The 20,444-nt window shown below is 41.0% G+C and overlaps 1 protein-coding gene across 2 annotated transcripts in view; it reads right to left on the bottom strand.

Moving 5' to 3' along the window:
- Positions 1-20,444, bottom strand: part of tnmd (tenomodulin) — an 80,994-nt gene that overhangs the window by 38,828 nt on the left and 21,722 nt on the right. The window lies entirely within an intron of this gene.

Here is a 20,444-nt window from a genome sequence, read left to right as displayed (position 1 = left end):
ATTCCTATGACAGTTGCGAGGTGGCATAGTTGCTGCTAACAGACAGCTGCCTCTGTGGACAGGGACGCTGACTACAAATAAGAGTCAGTGTGGATGAAAAACTACCATCTCCATGGTAACGATAGTTTCCGCCCCACAGTTTCCGCCCGGGCTTTGACCCAGACGAAGAAAGCATTAAATGCATAACAGAAGAAGAGGCGGGAAACAACATATAGAAATCAACATCCAGAGCTGTGCATTTGTGGTCGGACAAAATATACAGACCTGTAAAGTTGTCCATTATGATACCAGTTAGTGTTAGCTAACCAAGTATAACTCATTTGTTGCTAGTTTGGTCTGTGACGTAATAAGTCAGCTGGAAAAGGGTCCATACTAACGAGATGAAAGAGGGAGTAACACCACTTTTCATAGTGGAGTTGGACTTACTTTAGTCAATAAATCAATGCCCCTCTCATGCTTGTATACTGGGACAAGAACAGTAGTCCAATAAATGGCCCAGTCGAGTGTAACTGTAGCTCGACTAGACTGTGCGTGTAAACATACTATCTGTGGAGATTCATAGCCTGCCTGCGTTGCATTGTGGTAAACAGAATTTTTGCCTTCACTTCCTGTTTAACGCCATTATACATAGCAATGCACAGACAGAAGGAGAATGACAGGGAAGTGGGCTAAGTTAAAAACAAAACATTTTAGTAAGGCTATAATTAAAAATTCATTCTTTGTCTGATTTTTGGGTGTGCCAGCTGCCTCTTTGGGCGGCACAGGCACACCCATGGCTACACGGGTACTCCGATTCAAGAATGCTCAATTTTGGGATTCTTTCTTTACCGAAGACGTGTGTGAGAAAAACAAAGTTTTCTTCCTAAGTTCAAGGTAACACTGGCTGAGTAACTGACATACAAATGATCATTTTGGAGGATGAAATATTCCTTTAATGTTGTGGACGGCAAAAACCAAAACAATGAGCTGAAAGCCAATAAAACATATATAACAGCTCAAAATGATCAAAAGCTATAAATTTCCTTGACTTCCCATATTAGTTACACTAGCAACATCCATGATCTGAAACATCACAGCAGCTACAGTTAGTCATAAACTAACATCAGTGATAAGAAATACTTACTGCAATTAAAACATTTGCACTGACAAGTTGTGAAGTTAAATAATAAAATGTATTGATAGAAGAAGCCTTAAGTAAGTAAAATAAAGACCTTTTCAATCCCTGGTACAGTTAAAGCCTTCTCTTCACTGTTGCCTTGAAGCAGTGTTGTTTATCACAACTGCTTGCTTATGTACTGTTCTTGGACATGCATGGATGGCTCTTAAAATTCCCTGTCTGAAAAATGATTCATGCCCACCAGCTGAAAATATGCTATTAATATTTATGTGAGGGTTGTGTTATGATGAGAAATATATTGCTGAGTTCATCTTCATCTGTCTCAGTGGCAAATCAGAGCCTCGCCAATGAGACGCATGATTAATGAATACACTCGGATGGGAGTCCATCAGGATTTATATCCCTCATCAGAAACATCAGAATGCCCTGCAACGCTCCGATGCAAAATTAGCTCTCACTCCACACTCACGTTCAGCATTTAACATGTTTTGTGTCTGCTTGCTTACACGTAGTATCCAGCACATTTAAACACACCGCATCACACGCAGGGATGACTTTTCTTCTGCTGGGAGTAATAATGATCAAATGGGATATAATTCTTAATAGAAGATCACTGTTAGAATGGCACTCGCCTATAAATCTCCATTAACATGGGTCACAGTAGCCTTGGCTCCAAAGAGAAGTAGAACTTAAAATCGTCAGGAGAAGCCAAATTAAGATGGGCTTGAAATTTAAGTGTCAATTGAGCAGTTATGGATAAAATTGGGGCTATTAAACAGTCTGAAAGTCTGTGTGGTGAATTAAACTTCTATTTGAGCATTTCTTTTATATTAACATAAAGGTGGAATGGGGGAATAGATTCTGGAGGCTTATTGATTTATACTAAAACAGTGAATTACATTTTCAGCAGGCTATCACTTTTGATGAAAATCCAACGGTGAGAATCTCCCTACTGCACCGGGTTGAAATAGATAATAATGTATTACAACAGTTTGACTTCAACTGGTTCAATATCCAAAGCTGCTGCTGTGCACCATAATTGGCATTCTGAAAATAGAAATGAATAGCCTCTGTACGGCCTCTTCTGATACTTATAGGTGCTTCAGTACATTGGGAAACTTGCAGTGTGATTTATGCTGCAATAAGAATGAGAGTTTAGAACACAGCACAATATTTTGCCTGGCTGTAATGACGATGATCGTTATAATTTGTTTTTGTGCTGACTCTCATTATTTACGTCGTGCGTTTTGGTTTGAAAATATAGCAATGGGAGATTTAAAGAAGGCTTGTTTTGCATAATTTACTGGTACCGTTTCTAAATAGCCATTCACAGGAACCATCACTTGGCTGCAAAACCTTTCAGAAAATATTTTGTGTGAAAGTTAATTAGCTTCCCATATGACACTGAGCAGGAATATGAAAGGCCAGCACATATGAGAGGCTCCAATTTAAGCTACACTCTTTGTACAAAGGCCACTATATGACTACTTTGGTCACAAAGACTTTTATAATACACTTGAAACTCTTGAAAACCACTGTGACGTTAAGCTACAGTAGGCAAGTTTTTGCCTGCATTTTTTGGGGGTTGTTTTTTGGCCTCTTACAGGCATTGCAACGCACTATAAACACATTGACATACCATAAAAATTGTTGTTGCAAATAAAAGCAAACTTTAAATTAAAATTATTTTATCTGGTGGATATTTATCCAGATTTGTTTGGACTTGTGTTTTGGTCACCTGATGATTTTTAAGTCCAATACTCACTCTCCTTTTAACTCTGTCTCTGTACTCAGATAAATATCTGGCTCTTAAAGGAATACTTCCCTCGCCCAGATGATTATCTGTATATTAATGTCTCGTAGCTACATGTCACAGTGACGTAGACCTCCTGTCTATTTTTGTAAGCTGAAACCATTTCCCTCAGTGGAGCTTTGATTTACTTTAATTTCACAGATAAGAAACAATAAATTGTGAAGAAAATAAAGCCTCCACAACATAGCATTTTAAGTCTTGTGTATGATTTATCCTGGCTGCATATGAGTAGAGGAAAAGTCTGCTAGCCATTAGGCTACTTTAAACAATGTAACATGCCATAGGCTTGTGCTAACAACGTTAGCATTTTATATTTGCTTGGAAAACGTGTTTAGTATAAGACAGTTGTTTTGTTGGTGAACCTTATGAGTTGTAATGGAGCCAAATTTTATCACGTTACCTTTGTTAATGTTGAGGTTTTTCCTGGCTTCTTATGAGTAGAGGAAAAGTCCGCTAACAACTAAGCTAGTTTCTGCATTGTAAAATACCATAGGCTTGTGCTAATAATGTCAGCATGTTGTATTTGTGGCAAAAATGTGTCCAGATAAAGACAAGTGTTTGTCTGTGAATGCTGTGAGTTATAGTGAAGCTGATTTGTGTACTTGTGTTTGAAATTGTTGCTATTAAGCCATGTTTAATGTGTGTTGAAGGTGTGTTTTGGGTGTTTTTTGAATCAGCTAAACTTCAGAGCACTTCACAGAAACCCTGACACAGACTAGTGTTTTGGACGTGCAACTGCAGAGTGACACAGACACACCACAGCACAAGTATAAATGCTCACAACGGTGTAGACCATGTGTGTAAGCTATAGCGTAGGGTCTGCATAGGGTCTCAGAAGTACTGAGCATACGAGTGGATAAATGAGACTTGGAACATACTCCACAAGTTGTGTGAGAGATTGTAAACAGATGTTTTGATATAGTTTTGCTGTTGTTAAGGCTGACCCCTCTGACTTTAATTCAAGAATTCCCTCTTTTTTTTGATTCTTCGTTCACCCGAGGCATGCAGGAAAAACTATTTTCTTCATGCATTCAGAGTAACACAGGGCAAGTAATTGATGTACAAATGGTGATTTGTGGTGGTGGTGGTGGTGGTGGTGGGGGGGGGTGATGTATTCCTTTAAGCTGCTACAAGTTCAACTATGTTCAACAGCTTGTAGCTAACTTTGTCTGCTGTTTGGGCTGAGCTGGCTGCATAGGGTTTATCAGAGTTTATTTTTTGGCCAAAATCAGCTGCCTGCTTCTTTGAAAATGATGCTGATGGGAGAAGGGTGAACCAAAACAGTAAAGTTGGAGGGTGTAAAACCAAAACATTGAGCTAAAAGTTGTTAAAATTCAGTGTAGGGAGCTGCAGAGTCGACTGATAATTATCTGTGGGTTCATCATTTATTCATTGCTAATATGAAAATACTGATTGGTGCAACTTCAACTACAGACATGAACTCTGACCTTTACTTTGTTTAGGACAAATTTATATTTACTCCACAACTTTCTTCAGAAAAACGTCCTTTAGTATAACCTCTCTAGTCTTAGCTTGTCTTCTAAAAAACACTATTTTAGAAGAAACTGTCCTAGTTAATGAATCCGGCCATTCTTTGAAAGACTGCACAGCTCTCTGAAATCACATTTCATGATTTCTGGGATTTGACATTTTCAAAATTCGAAAGAGTTTCCTGTCAGCATGTGAAGCTTCCTACTGCGGCAATAAGCAACAGACTTTAATCTGAAGTTCAGCATCCTCTCCCTGTTGTCCCACCAGCGCAGCAACTTCTAAGAGCACGCTGAAGTGCAAAAACAACTCGCAGGAATAAGAGCAGTTGTTTATAACTGCTGTTTATCAGACAGCAGAGCAGCAACAACAATACAATGATGTCTTTGGATGTTATTGTTATTTTACAAAACTGAACAATGTATTTGAACACAAAGGTTACACAGCAAAAAATCTGACACTGTACTAATTGCCAAGAAACATTACTGCGAAACCAAGTCTTGTTATTTGTTTGAAAAACTGCCTTGTCCGATATCCCTCTGGAACAACTGGTCCTTTCTCACATCACAAGACGCCTCAGACTGTTGTACAGTATGAGATAAAGAATTCAGATCTCCGCAGCCAGGAAAAAACATTCAAGCTCAGGAGTGTGAGGCGATCTGTGTGGAAGCCTTCACAGACAATGCCTTATTTATTTCCTCTGTTCAAGGTTTCTGTCTGAAGTGGTTCTTAACAACCTCCACCTAGACGGTTTCAAACACAGACTCACAGAGAACGGAGTGAATGAGAAGCGGCAGGCACAGCCAGGGTTGTTTGTGCAAACGGGTTGTGGTGTGGCACCCAAGGACATTAAGCAAAGGTCACGTAGATCTTGTTACAGGTGAGTGGGTCGCAGTCGGTACTGTGTGTGTAGGTGTGTAAATGTGTGTGTGTGTGTGGTGGGGGTGCGCATATGTGCATCTATGAAGGAGGTGGCCGTGGGAATGAGAGAGATGACTTGATGGCAATACGTCGTCTTAGTTGTCCTTGAGGGTTAGGAGATAGAAGCTCCAGTCAGGCGGAACTGGATGCCTGTCACTCACAGCGGGGTGGTGATGGCGGTGGAGGCGGGAGGGCGGGAGGGCGGGAGGGTGGAAGGTGTGGGGGGGCTGCATTGTGGTGTAGGGCTGCACAGTGCATGGGCCTCCTGGGAGCCATAGGGAGTCCTGTGATAGATCGAGGTGGGCAGCAGCTTAGACAGTCACAGTGGCGAACATCGTGTTCCTTTGGTTTTAGTCCTTTTAAAGTCCTCGCTGGTTTTAAAACACTCAGAGACTTGTGGCTTCAGATCCTGTTTGACAAAACTTGTCATGAATAAGCCACTTAATATACCTATACTTATCTACAGTATGATACAGTTTAACAACAAATCAGCAAGCATATGTTAAAGACAAAAACATCCTCTGTACTAATTCTATGCTAGTTTACATTTCAGTAACACTTTGATTAACATGTGGTTATGTTTAGGCATAAAAAAAACAACACATTCTCACTCCGACCTCGTCACGATGTTTGGTCAAGGACTTTCCACGTCCAGATACAACATGAAAGGTACCCTGCGTTGGTTGTTGACGTTCTGGGATGCCGTGTCAAGTTCTGCCTGTTACATGCATCGTCATCTTTCAAAATACGCTCCCGCTTTTACAGGAAATTTACCGGTTACATACAGTCTCTTTCAAAATAAAAGCACTACGTCAGTAAAACAAAGCAAATTGATATTTTTTTGCCCTCAACAACAAACACACATGGTTGTGTTCAGGAGAAAAGAACAGGTTGGCTTCATAATCTTATGGGACACGAACACTGCTCTCTCGGGTGAAAGTTGGTTCCCACTCGCCTTCGCGGACTTTTGTTGCCTTACCTTTCATTTGTGTCCTGCCGCATTTCCCCCTGATGCCACCAAGCGCCATTAAACTATACTGGTGACCACCCATGTACAGTATCTTGCCCTTGTTAAAGGTCTGACGCCACAAGCCATTGCCCAAGCACTGGATTTGGATGACTTTGGAATGAGACCAATTTGGATAAAACTCTCAGTTAGGGTTAGGAAAAGATCATGATTTGGCGTAAAATGCCTAATTTTGGTGCCAAAATCGCTGCTGGAAATGTGGCAATACTTTCGCTAAAAACCACCCACTGTTAATGGTACAATCCCCGCAGGAAATGTATGGATGTTTTGCTTAAAATACAACCGTTGGTCTTGGCAGCTGTGTCGCCAGGTGTCATGCCATCCATCATCCCCTCTGCCTCCCAATGAGGAAGTCAGCTCATGTATATGTAATCATAGCTACATCACTGTAGAAACGTTGGTATGATATATATGAAACTTGAGAAGTAGTCTGTATCATTCTGAACGCCACTGCCATCTTTTTTAAAACCAACATCGCTCAGTTTAAAATTTTGTTTCAAAACAGAACTCATGTCGAAGTGTCCTTGGGCAAAATACTGAACTCCAGTTTTCTCCCAATGGTTGAGCCGTCAGAGTGTGATTGTGTATGAATGTTGAATTCAGTAGCAGGTGGCACCTTTTACAGTAGCCTCGGCCACCAATGTGTAAATGTGTGTGAATGTGGCTCTGTAGTGTAAAAGCTCTTTGACTGGTTGGGAGACTAAAATACAAGACTATGAACAAGTGCACGTCCTTTTACATATTCATGGTTTTCAGAAACATATAATGCCAACATTTTCTCTTGGTGATTGGGCTGGCCAAGGAGCAAAATGTTTATACTGTAAAATGTTCTCATCCTTAGTTTTTCCTACAGTATCTGCTACTGCAATACAATATTAACTCCTCATAAATACAGCCTGATAAAACATTTTACCTGTTAGATTTAGGCAGTCACAGCACCTAATTAAAGCCACTGAAAGATCGTGGTCTTGGTTTAATACAGAAATATTCAGCAATGCCTGAACATAATCAAGGCAGCAACGTTACATTTCTCAACAAATAATCACATATTTGGCAAAACAAATTAGTAGTAGGCTGTATTTAGGAGACAGTGTTGCCAAGCCATGTGACCATTACAAAAACTACCACTAATTTGAGTGGTTTCTGCTCCCCTTGTTTAAGTTATGGAGAGTTGTAAACTCAAACTACAAGGTTAGGGGAAAAATCACATTCTTTATTACAGTAAAACAAACACTGGTCACTGTTGGTGGATGACGGACTGTGACCTGCTGGTGAGCAGAGCCTCTGCACGCCCAACTATCCAAGCAAACTATTTGCGATGGTTACGATGGTCGCACTTCATCCGGCTTTGCTACTGACTGTTAACATATTGTATGTTATATTCTTTAAGTAAATGACCAATCATGCTTGTTCTCTAGACAGCCATTAATTGCATGGCTGCAGCTGTTTTCTACCTCAAGAGGAGGTAATTTGGATGTTTATTATTGGATGTTTATTCATGATCCACTGTCACCTCATGGATTGAATTTTAATTATGACTTGAAATGCTTTTTGTAATTGACTTCTGCTTATTGGATGTTTAGATGAAGCTGTTTATGATGCTGATTAAGAGCAGATGCTTTAATGTTTGCTATTTATTTAATAGGTAACTAATTAATGCTGAAGTATTTTGACATTTTTTTAATACACTGAACCAAAAAATAACATGTTAAACTGAAACTGCTTGTCTTGGTGGTGTAGCATGATTATCTAATCACCATCAGGTGTGTGACGAAGGTGCGGCCTATATAACAGATCAGTGGGCCTGTGTCAGACGATGATTGTTGATCTTGAGGAAGGCCTGAGGGCCTGAACGTCATCAGAATGAAAGAGAAATGCGTACAGAGACAGAGTGTGCGACACTTGTTTCCTACTTGCAACCAGTTTCTTGTCAAGAAAATGTAAAAATAGAATTGTTTAAAAACAACTGACAAACGCCAGCGGTTATTTGATGAGAACTGTCCCATTTTAGGATGAGGGGACCGTCTTTGCATTCATTTTTTCGCAGTCATTTTGCAGACATGCTCTACGTAGAATTCACATAAAAATATCATGATCTTTGCTTGATATTGCATTTTCAAACAAGATGTGTGCACCTACAAATAAGCCTGCTAAATGGAAGGTTAATGGCCAAAAGCATTTTGACAGTTCAGTAGGAAAAGCACAGGTGTAAATAATAAAATGAATGATGGCTGAGGTCCATTTAGCTGCATCAGATTCCTGGTATTGTTCATGTTGGATCTCTGTCACTCTTTGGTTTTGACAATAAAAACAGCAGGTTTATTGACATATATATTTGTGAATGTGTTTGACTCAGCTGACCATAATTTAAATTACAGGCCTGTGTTTACAAACAAACAAACAAACAAGTGTAAATAAACCTTAATCAGCATCAGGGGACATTCATAACTCAGATTTAGTTGTTTAGCGATAGTCTGTGTATCAACCTGTCTGCCAATTTGGGGTGAGAGCTTGTTTTAAACCTGTGATTCAAATTTTGGTAATGGGCCGAGCCATTAGTTCACATTTGAATAACAGATTGTGCCTTCAACTGGCTGAAAATGACGGTGTGCTTCGCCCGCTGCAGAGCTGATTTTAATAGGCAGTGAATGGAACACTCAGCCGTATTTGATTGGAAGAAGCTGACATTTCCTAAAGTGTGGGGTTTTTTTTTAATTTTATTTTTAGTAGATTCCTGAGTTTCACTCACAATGAAGCTGCAGATAGTCATGCTGTCGGAGTGCTGAGTCACACAGAGTTTGAAGTCTCCAGATCCTCTCTGTTGTACTGTGCCAGAAGTTGCATTGTTGTCAGTGTGATGTCAAACTAGAAGACTTCAGATATTTATGGTTTGTTTTATTGCCATGAACAATGACAGGGCGTGAGCTGAGCGTGGCGACATGGAGGTCATGTCAGTAGAGGTGGGAGGGGGAAGAGCAGCGCATGCTGTGTTTGTTTACCAGAAAGGTCATGTGTGTTTTGGGGTGACAAGAGAAGACATGGCCAACGTATACTCAGTCCCAACTTGTCACATATCACCACTTGTTCAGTGGACTTTTGACGTCTACATATGATGCGTTAAGTATCCTGGGTGCATCTGTGGTTGATGTTCTGGGACGCTGTGTTAATTAATGTGTGTCTTCTCAAAATGCACTCCCGTTTTCACAGGAAGTGTTCAGTTTCTGTTCAGTAGATGCTACTTTTTAAAAAAATAAACCTAAAACGTTGCAAAACAAGTCATATTTATGTATTTTGTCTTTGTGCAATAAACACACATGGTTAGCTTTAGAAATAAATGTCCTGTTTTGGCTCATCATTCCTACAGGATGTGAACACCGGGTTCCTGTGTTAAAGTCTGGTGATGGTTGGACCCATCCACCACCCATTTCACCCACCCTATGGCCCCAATCACACAGAAGCTTTTTGCATTGCTACATGCCTCAGGTTTCTGTGCTCTAGGCACCTGGTCCTCTTGCAAGAGAACCCTGAGCTCCTGGAGTTGAAAAAACTTCAACTCAGCGGAAAAGTGCCCCACGTCATCTCTTTTTTCTCTATCTTTTTCTGTATTTCCTTAGGTTACGTTGTTTTCTGGCAGTGTTTCAAACTGACGCTGCCCAGGGACGTTATAAACTTATGCTGCCTGGTGGCTTTATACAGCGCAAAAGGTGGCATTTCTCGTAGGTGTCAGATGCGGAAATCACCCGCCAAGCGGCAGTATTTGATGAATGAGAAAGGGTTGACACTGCAGAGTTAGTCTCTCAAGAAAACCAAAACCGCGCCAATATGGCAATATTTTGGATATGAAGCCGACTAAAGAGGTGTAACTGGCTACAGTCAGCGCGATGCAACAGTTTTGAGCTGAACTTTTGTCAGACACCCTGTTTCTGTTTACTCCTGTCGTATGCTTTGAAAGCACAGCAATGGACGAAGAGCTGCTGATTTATGAAGATGAAATGAGGAGTTAATTATATGATACCTCTTTATCTCACTTTTTTTGTTTAAAAAGTGCAAACGTAGGAAGATGGCAAGTAGGCTAGTCACCCATCTTTTAAGTGGTTACATCTCCAGTCTCATCTCGAGCGCATAGCTGATATTTACGTGATTTGTGTATATGACATAAGTGCATATTTAAGGGATTCAATGTGAACAAAGAGCTCTGGTGTTACATTAAGTGACGCTATAGTCAGACGCTTGTTTGCTGTTAGGACACAGTGTCAGCGTGTTCCTCTTGGGAGCAGCTGTTGAGTCAAGTGCGACAGCTCGTGGTAAACTACTGGTCCAGTTTGGCTCTTAATATTAAACCGGTTTTTACACTGGCCCAACCCTACTGTAAAGTGTTATTATTGGCTAAGATTTTGCAGTGAAATTTAGCTCCAGCACAGTGTCCAAGTGTCCTTTGAATTAATTACAAAACCAAAAGTGAGAGATAGAGCAAGAGGAAAAAAAACACCGCTGTAGTAATGAGGTTTGTCTGCTGGACTGCTTTTTTAACTGGAGTGCTCAAACTCAAATCAGCTGGGCCTGGAAAAGCAGAGTCACTTGATCACCTCGGCGTTCTTGCCAGTGTTGCAGAGGAAGCTTTCGCTCTCTGTGTGTTTCCCTTGTCTCCACTGCTGGCTCTTTGTCCTCAAGCAGCCTATGCCAGACTTATTTTTCAGAGCTCAAGTCTCTTCACATGGGCAGTCACATGAGAACGACTAATGTCTCCCAAGTACTCTGGTTGCACTCTAGCTGTTTTTATTAGAGTTTCTCATTTTCTCAGGAGTAAAAATGGAACATCTCTGTTAGGCACATTGGAACTTGCCACTGCAGAGGTGTAACCTTTACAAATAAAGTGAGCACGGTTACTGCCAGAATTATGACAATCAAAGAGACGCACGCACCAAGATGTTTTACCAGAGACATGAGAAAATTACAGGTAATCAAAACAAACCTGTGAGTGAGAATTCTCTGAGACAGAACACATGGCACCGAGGGAAGTGCAGGAGCAGCTTCCTATGGAGATATTACTGGAAACTGAGGATTCGCGAGGGAAATAATTACAGCTGGTATAGATTTTCCACCCAGGAACAGTGGTGCAGATGGCCTTCACACATATGAACACATGTTCTCTATATTCGCTGTCAGACACTGTGTGGTATGCATATTTGTGGATGTGTTTTCTCTCACAAGGTGATTTTAACAGATTTTATTTATAAAGCCTGAGAGAAGGAGAGGGAGAGCGCATACACACGCGCACACACACACAGAGATCTGATTGTGTGGTGTCTTGAGACTATGGGGATTATGCTTGTGGACACTGATTACCAAGCCTGTCAACTCTCAAGGCCTGGAGAATTCGGATAAATGAAGTAGGAATGCTCTCCGGCTGCCAAACACATGCAGTCTGCTGTTTGGTGATGCCTCCTGAATACAGGCAGCTGGTTTTGGACAGGCGCCAGCTTCGAAAATTCAATTTAGAAAATACTGGTCAGTCACTAATGCGTCATCAACTTAGTTGGTACAGGGTAAAATGAGCCCACTGGCAGTGCACGACATCAATCTTACTGAAGATAACCTGACAGCGAGCTGAATACAACACGGTGCAACATGTTGCGAAGAGTGGAAATACAGTATGTGGCTGTGCATCATTTATTTCATGATGACACCCGTTCTTGTGTGAGTACATTTACATACATGTATACTGACAATGAAAATGATTTAAGTCAGGAAATGGCTACAAAGACATATCTTGGCAAAAGAAAAAAAATGAAACAAAAAAAGCAATTTAGTCCAAACAAAACAGAACAATAGACAGCAACACAACATAGCAGACAGATTTACTACTGACAGAAGACTTGTTGGCTAAAGTTGTGGTTTAATTGACCATTTTTAAACCGCAGCACTGAAGGAGTTTACCCTTCGCTAAGCCCTGCCCCTTCGTTAGCTACGGCTACACTGTCAAGCTGTCGAAGCTAGGATGGAGCCCACTGACACTCCCTGAAGAAATAGGTCTTTATTCACTGGGTTTGTTTGGAAATACTAACTCCAAGTGTCGCAGTGCACTCTGGCACAAATTGGACTGTTCATAATTTCAAAGCGTGTTGGATTGTAGTGTTCTGTTATTCAGAGCATCAAACTCTCGGAGCAGCAGATCATACTCCAGGCACTCCCAGGAAACAGAGCAGTGGAGCGAACAGTGCTCTCATTTTAGTGTTTTTACAGATGCACCCACTGTCACCGTCATCGTCTCTGGGTGAGGAGGAGCAGGACAAGCAATGCCAGAGCCCTACAGAGGGACCTCCAGCAGGCTACTGGTGTGCATGTTTCTGAGCAAACTGTCAGAAACAGACTCTATGAGGGTGGCACGAGGGCCTGACGTTCTTTAGTGGGACCTGTGCTCACAGCCCAGCAGCATGCAGCTTGATTGGCGTTCGCCACAGAATACTGTGATAAAATTCAAACAAGTTGGATCAGCCTGTGATGTAAATTTTTTACTTTGATATTCTGTGTGATTTTGAACCCAGCCCTCAGTGGGTTGATGAAATTTGGTTTCCACTGATCGTTGTTGCATCATTTTGTTCTTAACAAATAATACAATGTACATCAGTTAAGATTTTCATCTTGAATATTTCGTTTGAGTTCTGATGTGTGATTTAGGTGTTCCCTTAATGTTTTTGAGCAGTGTAGTTAGCCCGATAGAATATTAGAAAGTTGCATTAGTGACATCAGCCTCGCAAAACTACTATAATGTAATTCTTAATTGTTTCAGTATCTCAGAAACAGCAGTTACAAAATCGTATAGTGTGGTCTGGTGGATAAAATATTTGCCACAGAGCTGACAAAATGACAATAACAGTGTCAGTTAAACTTCAACTACGGTGGAACTGTGTCAGTCATGGTTACTATTAGCAACAGGATGTCCAACTGAAACCAACTGCTGGTGACAGAACAGTTACCGTTCAGTCCGACAACTGAATGTAACAGAAGGAAACTGTGCAGGGAGTTTTAAGACTAGAACAAGAGTTTATTTTAAGTATCCATCTCTTTTTTTTTTTTAAATTTTTACTCACTTAAAATATGCTTAACATTCAAATCAGCAACCACGCCGAGCTTTCTTGGAAGCAAATTCAGAGAAATCTTCCAAATATAAAGCCAAAACATGTAGTCTCAACTTTTGTCTGGAAGCTGTGTGCACGGGCCCACTCAGTGTGTAATGAGAGGACGCAAAGTCAGACTCTGGCTCTAAATATAAACATTTGTAAGGCACTGAGACATTTCTGCATTGTAATTAGCACCAGTCTTTTCTGTGGTTTCTCTCGGCTATATGTGGAGGTAAATAACTGCATGCAAGCAATTAAGAAACTGTGCCCTCTTTTTATCTGCAGGAAGTTCTATCAATAGTGCCAACAAACACCCATGGATGTTTTAACTCAACCTTGAATATTTACTACTCACTACACTGGCATAAAAAATAATGAAAACCTATTTTGATCTTGCTGAACTTTATCACGTTGTGCATACTTGAGCTTCAACTCATGCACTCGTGTACTCTTGCATTTTTGTGGGATCTTAATATGTTTTTGGAGGCCATATAAAAATCACAATCTGAGCACGCGGTGTACGTAGCATTAAATGGAAAGCTAAAACTAGGCTGGCACTGGGGTGAAAGTGCTTTTGGCAATTCACCCAAGCAATTACTTTAAGCATCAATTTGATGTTAAAATGTTTTACAGCTGCCAATGCCAAAGGCCAGTTAAGGAAAATGCTAAGGTCATTAGCCTCTCAAAGAATAATATACAACGTGTCAACTTGCAAAAGCTTAATGGAGCCATCTTCCTAAAGCACATTAACACTGTTAAAACAAACAGCTACTGGCAACGTACCTCACATGTACCTCCCGTCGGAGCCAATTTCGTCGCTTAATGGTGTATTTTTCTCATTTAGCAGACAACTCGCCAGCACATACTGTAGACAGTATGATGCCACTCTCCGATATTTGTAGCAGAGCCACAGAGGAGTTTATACACTTAAAAACATCAGTGATAAAGGTCAGAGTTTGGAGTCAATCTTACAGGAGCAAAGAGCAGAAGCTTCTCTCTGAGCCCACTATTTTTTACACTGATGTTCAATAATCACACAAATCCACTGTACAAGGAAAAAAAGGTGAAAAAGAAAAAACTCCATGCAGACTGTGATACAGCTGCGGGTTGAAAGAGGTGCATTTACTACCAAAAACACTCCTGAAGTACATTAAATATCACAAAGTGATGATACTTAACAGCTCAAGAGTGTCTGAGGGTGAAATTTTTCCTTCAATGTGCAGCAGACTGGAAAACTATATTAGTGTAAGTCTATTGACAACCTCCTCCTCCTCCTCCTCCCCTTCTTCCTCCTCCTCCTCCTCCTCCTCAAAAAAGCTGTTTATACACAGTAGGCATAGTGGTCGTGAGAATGCTTGAGCTTCACAGGGTAATGGGTTTACGTCTCCTGCCTTTAATCAGATTGGTATCAGATAGGTGTCAGGTAGCACAGACGGCCATCTGTTTCATGAAGTATTACTGTGAGATTTATGAACTCTTCCCTCTGAGTTCTTCACAGATGTACAGCAGGTTATGTAGATAGTTCTTCGAGGACTTTAAGGGAACAGGGTGCACACAGCTTTACGGGAAATATGCCTATCTGCTTTCTTGCAGACTGTTAGACAAGAAGATCAATACCTTTTTCATGTCTGTGACCTACACTAAACAGGAAGTCTGGAGATGATTACCTCAGTTCAGCATAAAAACTGGAGGCAGTGGATAACAGCTAGTCTGGGTCTCTCCAACGTTCAAAACCAGAAATATCACCACTTCTAAAGCTCAATTAACACACTACATCTGCTTTGTTGAATTCATATAGAAATAGAATAGAAATAGAAATAAAATAATAGAAATAAAAATCTAAAATCAGAGTTGTAACTAGCCTATATGTTAGCTAGTTAACTGGGAATATGGATAAAATGCTCTTTGTTCAGAAATAGCTACAGCATGTAAATCACTCTAAAATCACAAATTTGTATTATTTTTTTGTGCAAGGTGTAAACAAATAAGATACATATATGGGTGTGGGCCTACTTTTGATCTTTGTGGTGAGCCAAGCTGGGCATGTCCAGCTTTTTCAAGTCTTCTTCTGAGCTAAGCTAATCACCTCCCAGCTGTAGCTCCATATTCCATATGCTGTATCCCCACAACTGCCAATGAGTAAAATTTATCCACTATTAGTATACATTGATTTTCAAGGTACAAAAAGTTGTAGAATGATAAATCAGCCTAAATGAACCTTGTACACAGGTACACGGCTCTTTATTTATTATTCTACAGCACAGGGTTGTAAAGTGGAATGCCATGGTTGTAGTCCCTGGATGGTACTTGCAAAATGACAATATAACAAAAAATATAAAATATAAACTTGCACTGAAAAGGTCTTATCCCTGATGTACATCCATCAGTCTCTTATCTTGTCCATAGTGAAGGTTAGCCTATGATTTATGATGCTGCTCTCTTATGCACAGTTGTAGCAACAAAGATTTTTTATCTAAACGAGTGACATTACACTAATAGATTAAAAAATGACTGTATTCTCCACAGAAGTACATTTTACCAGCTGATGCGTGTCGGTAAAAAGTCTTTTTTTTTTTCTTTATCTTTTTCTTTATCTTTCGTTATCTTGACATGTTTTATCAATAGAGGCACTACATAACATAGTTTTAAGAAAAGTCACAGACTGGGGGAACTTGAATGTTTTATTGAAACAATGTCATGTACAGTCAAAAACAGCTGTAGGTAAATTTCACCCATTAGCAGTTCTAGTGTTAAAGGTATACTATGCTGGAACTATTGCCAGTGAAAGTATAAGGCCGCATTTACACCGCAAGTGATGCGGTCCACAAGCGTAGCGGCAGCACACGTGTATTCACACCAAAACCGATGGGACAGCAGTGGCCGCTGTCCCGTCAAAATACAAACCAGTTGGTGGCGGTAGTGCACCGTGTTTGCAAATCTCCAATAAACCCCAAAGAAGAAGAAATGAGTTTGGACCCAAAGCCCAAGGTGAACAGGTTCGCACGCCAGTGATTATTCCAGCACTTGGAGAATTAATATTTAGCACAGATATGGGTACATTAAACATATGTCAGGTCTCGCTTGGTTAAAGCTGCAGTAGGTAGAAAGCCTGAAAACGGTTGCCCCTCCTACCAGACGAGCATGTGAGTATTTTATCCTACTTGGTTCTATTTCTCCCTCTCCGGGAGCTTTGGCTCTCCCTCACTGCGCAGCAGCCCTCCCCATCCCTCCCTCGTGGACCCGCATATACTCCCGAGGCTCGGCTCTCCCTCTCCGTGGAGGGCCCTCAGCTCTGCTCCCACGGCCGACCCTTGCGCCCTCCAGCCGGGCCCGGCCCCTCCTCCCCCTTCCCCTCCCTCCGGGGCTCCTGGGAACCAAGTTCTGTCTTCCTTTTTTTGGGTTTAGCCGTGAAGGCAGTTGTAGCCAACTCATGAAAGCGGCGTGACTCATGCAGCGCGTAGAATGGATGCAGTGTGAATGCTCCAAACTGTTAACATGCTCGCCGAAATGAAAACGCAAGTTAACAGCGACTGTTCACGAGCGCTATGCGAACGCATCACTTGCGGTGTAAATGAGGCCTAAGTGAAAGCTAACCCCAGTTTTATCCTGTTTGGTCTTTTGCCTCACTATTCTATTTTTTATTTTTTTTGGCACTGTATCCACGATTTTCATAGCCTCCGATTGGATGCGTGCTGCGTGGTCTGGCACCTGAACCCTACTTTGTTATACTGCCCTGACCTCACTTGCATGCTGTGCCCAGAACAAAAACTACCTTTTCCTAGGATGGCAAAGACATGTCCTGTCCTTCTTTCCCTCTGATTGGCTAGTATTTGTTGCCTTTGTTAGTTGGGTTGGTTAGGTCAACAAAAGCACATAGTTAGGTTTAGGCAACAAAAAAGTGCATCATAAAAATCATGGTTTGGCTCTACATTCATATGGGAAACAAACACTGGGCTCCCGACTGAAAGTCCGGGGTTTGATGGACCCATCAACACTAAGCAGTGCAGATCAAACATGAACTAAGATTGCCTCAAATGTTTTTAGAAAATCTAAAACAAGATCCTTTGTTACTGGCTGGCCACCATGTTGTTTCTGATGAGGATGAGCAACTATCTTTATGTTCCCCACTAAAAGGAGTGCTTATCGGTCAGTGTGACACAGTGTATTCTGGTATTTGTAGGTTTTCCACCACTTGTGCAAAACTAAATGCCACAGCCATTTTCCCCCCGTCTTCTCAGGTCATGTAGCACCGATTTCAAAAGTATTTGCATCTTTCTACTGCATCGACAGCCCAGTTTTATGAAAAGACCATCTTTCCAGCAGTGAAATTCTTCTTGCATTGTTGGTGAAGACAGCAAAAATGCAGAAACTATTCCTGTAAATCATCTCATATAAACAGGCATACCAAAAATCATTGCTTGGCTCTTCTCTGTTGGCTCAATGTGAAGCCAGGCATCCACAGGTTCAGTAAAACTATTATCTGTAGATTCTTTATAGGCTAAAAAAAAGAGGAAAGAGGATATAATACTTTTTAAAAAAGGCAAAAAACAAAAACCAGTTACCAAATAAAAGGCTTCTTCCAGTAGCACCTTTTTGTCAGGAATAATAGAGCGTGGCGATATCTGAAGGCTTGGGGGAATATATGGAGCATATTTGTGCAGTAACTCAAGTGGAATTTTGGCAGAACTCACAGACTATCACACTTCTCCTGTTTTATTTTCATTGCTGAAATCAATTCATCTCAGAGCTGCTGAATCTTTAACATAGCCTACCTTTTATCTTCTGTCAACCTACTCATACCTGAAAGGGGTGTAATGACCCACTTTCTCTCCTTGTCCCCCGGCGACTCCGCCGCTTACCACGTTTGACCACCTTGCTGTGGTCGACTACAGTCTGCAGCTGCTGTTAATTTACAGGAGCACTGTGCACCCCTTTTTCAGCTCTGAAGCATATATGACTAATCACACCAGTCATTTTAAACAACTTGAGCTCTCTCTGGCAATAAATCACCTTGATACGTGCTACTGTGCCCATAATAGAGCTGCGTTCAGGAGGGAGGAGTGCTGGGGGAACTTTGGGAGCTATTCAGTACTTTTGGTCAACACACTATTGTGAAACAAACTCAGGGACTGGGACATATTGTTCTTCAATGTGTTGTTTGTTTCTATGATCTCAATAAAAATCAAAGTGAGAACAACAAAGGGTTGCATTTCCTTTATACAACAGCTCAGGGAATATGATGTTTCCCTGGACTTTCTGCTTAAAAAGTAAATATTTTCCTTTCTTTTTATCTTTTTTATTTTGCAGTTACAACTTGTACAAAATCCATAACACACAATCTTACTGCTATAAATACGCCATAGAGGCTTTCCAAGACACAAAGTTGTGTGTGCTGAAGCAAATGTGACACCGACCCAGGCTGAAAATGAAATCTTGCTAACGTACATTTAACCAATGTTTGATCTACTTTCAACTTTCTTTTTTTAAAGTTTTAGCCAAACCCCAGATAAACTAGAAAGGGGAAATAGTGGCTTTTTTCTTCACCTCAATAACATGGAGAAAAAAGTGCCTCAAAAATGGCCAAGAGTTTTTTTTCTTTTTTATCTTCACCTGCCAACTGTAAGAGAGAACAGAGGGACTTCACAAGGCCTTTAAAGATGGTGGTAAAGCACCTTTTTTTGGGACATGACAAATGATGTAACATCCCTCAAATTCCACAAACCAACATGAGTTAGATATGGCTTCCTCAGTATCAACGACTAGAAAGTGGTAAAAGAGAATTAAACGACATAAAGGCCTGGGCTTCGACTGTGTTGTGCCATTTCTCTTTTCTCCCTGTCATTGTATTGTTTCATGTTGCATCTTCCCTTTGTGCCTTTCCCTGCCTGGTAACCACTGTGTGTCGAGCTGAAGAACAGTCTGCGGCTTGTCAGGAGCGCTGAATGAATCCTGTTGCTTATTGTTATCTCACAATCTGACACAGGCTTCAACAGACAAAAGACTGCAAGGAGTGACTGCAAGCAAGCTTCTGAAGTATGAGGCAGACAGTCACAAGGTGAACGACCTCTATAATGGATACATCTCCTTGTTGCTCTGCTGGTTTTCAGCCATTCCACCTCCTAATAAATCAACAAGAGCACACTCTGGGATCCAGCAGCTAAGTGGCATTTAAGAAACAGCTTGTGAGAGCTGTAAGGCTGCAATTTGGATCATTTAGACGCGAGGCAATAATTTGGCCAGATGAACGGCATTAACAGCAACTGGAAAGTTTTTAAGCCACTCAAGCCACTAAAGGAAAAGAAAGTAGCATTTTGTTAAAAGTCAATGAAGGCTGAACTTCTTGTGGTTCATAAGGGCAAAAAAAAAAAAATGCTTTCCATTTGCTCAGGTTCACTCAATATTGGGGATGTGACACTTTAAAATTCAGTGGCAATTCACCAACAGATGACAATAGATAGTCGCCTTGCTATTTATCAGCAGTGCATGTAGTGCATTTATCTGTGTGCCAACTTATGCATAAAAAAAATGTGCGTGGAAAGCAATAAAAGCCGGTTTGCATTCAACTTACTGCAAAAATGCCAAGATAATGTTTCTGCTACAAATACCAATAACAGCAGCTTCGGCACACATCCATGGTTTAGTCAGGATGATCAAAGTCAGGAATCACTACAACAAGAGCACGATCACCTCTCTTCTTTTATCCTAACACATCTGATATTCCCAATGTTACTTCATCTGTGCCTTATAACATATAGAACAAGCCAGCGCTGCCTGTAACAAGGTAGGCCGTTAGAACAATTCCTAACAGAGCTTCTGGGAGATATACAGGCTCATAATTGTTCAAACATTGTTTACACCATGCCTCTGCCTTGAAGACACAATAAAAGAGGCAGTGATAGTCCTATGCAGAGACACTGGGCCATCACACTGGGACTATGGGTACTGATGAGAGGCTCT

Source organism: Epinephelus fuscoguttatus, linkage group LG9 (genome assembly GCF_011397635.1).
Source record: "Epinephelus fuscoguttatus linkage group LG9, E.fuscoguttatus.final_Chr_v1".
Taxonomy (NCBI): domain Eukaryota; kingdom Metazoa; phylum Chordata; class Actinopteri; order Perciformes; family Serranidae; genus Epinephelus; species Epinephelus fuscoguttatus.
This window is presented reverse-complemented; position numbering and strand designations above follow the sequence as displayed.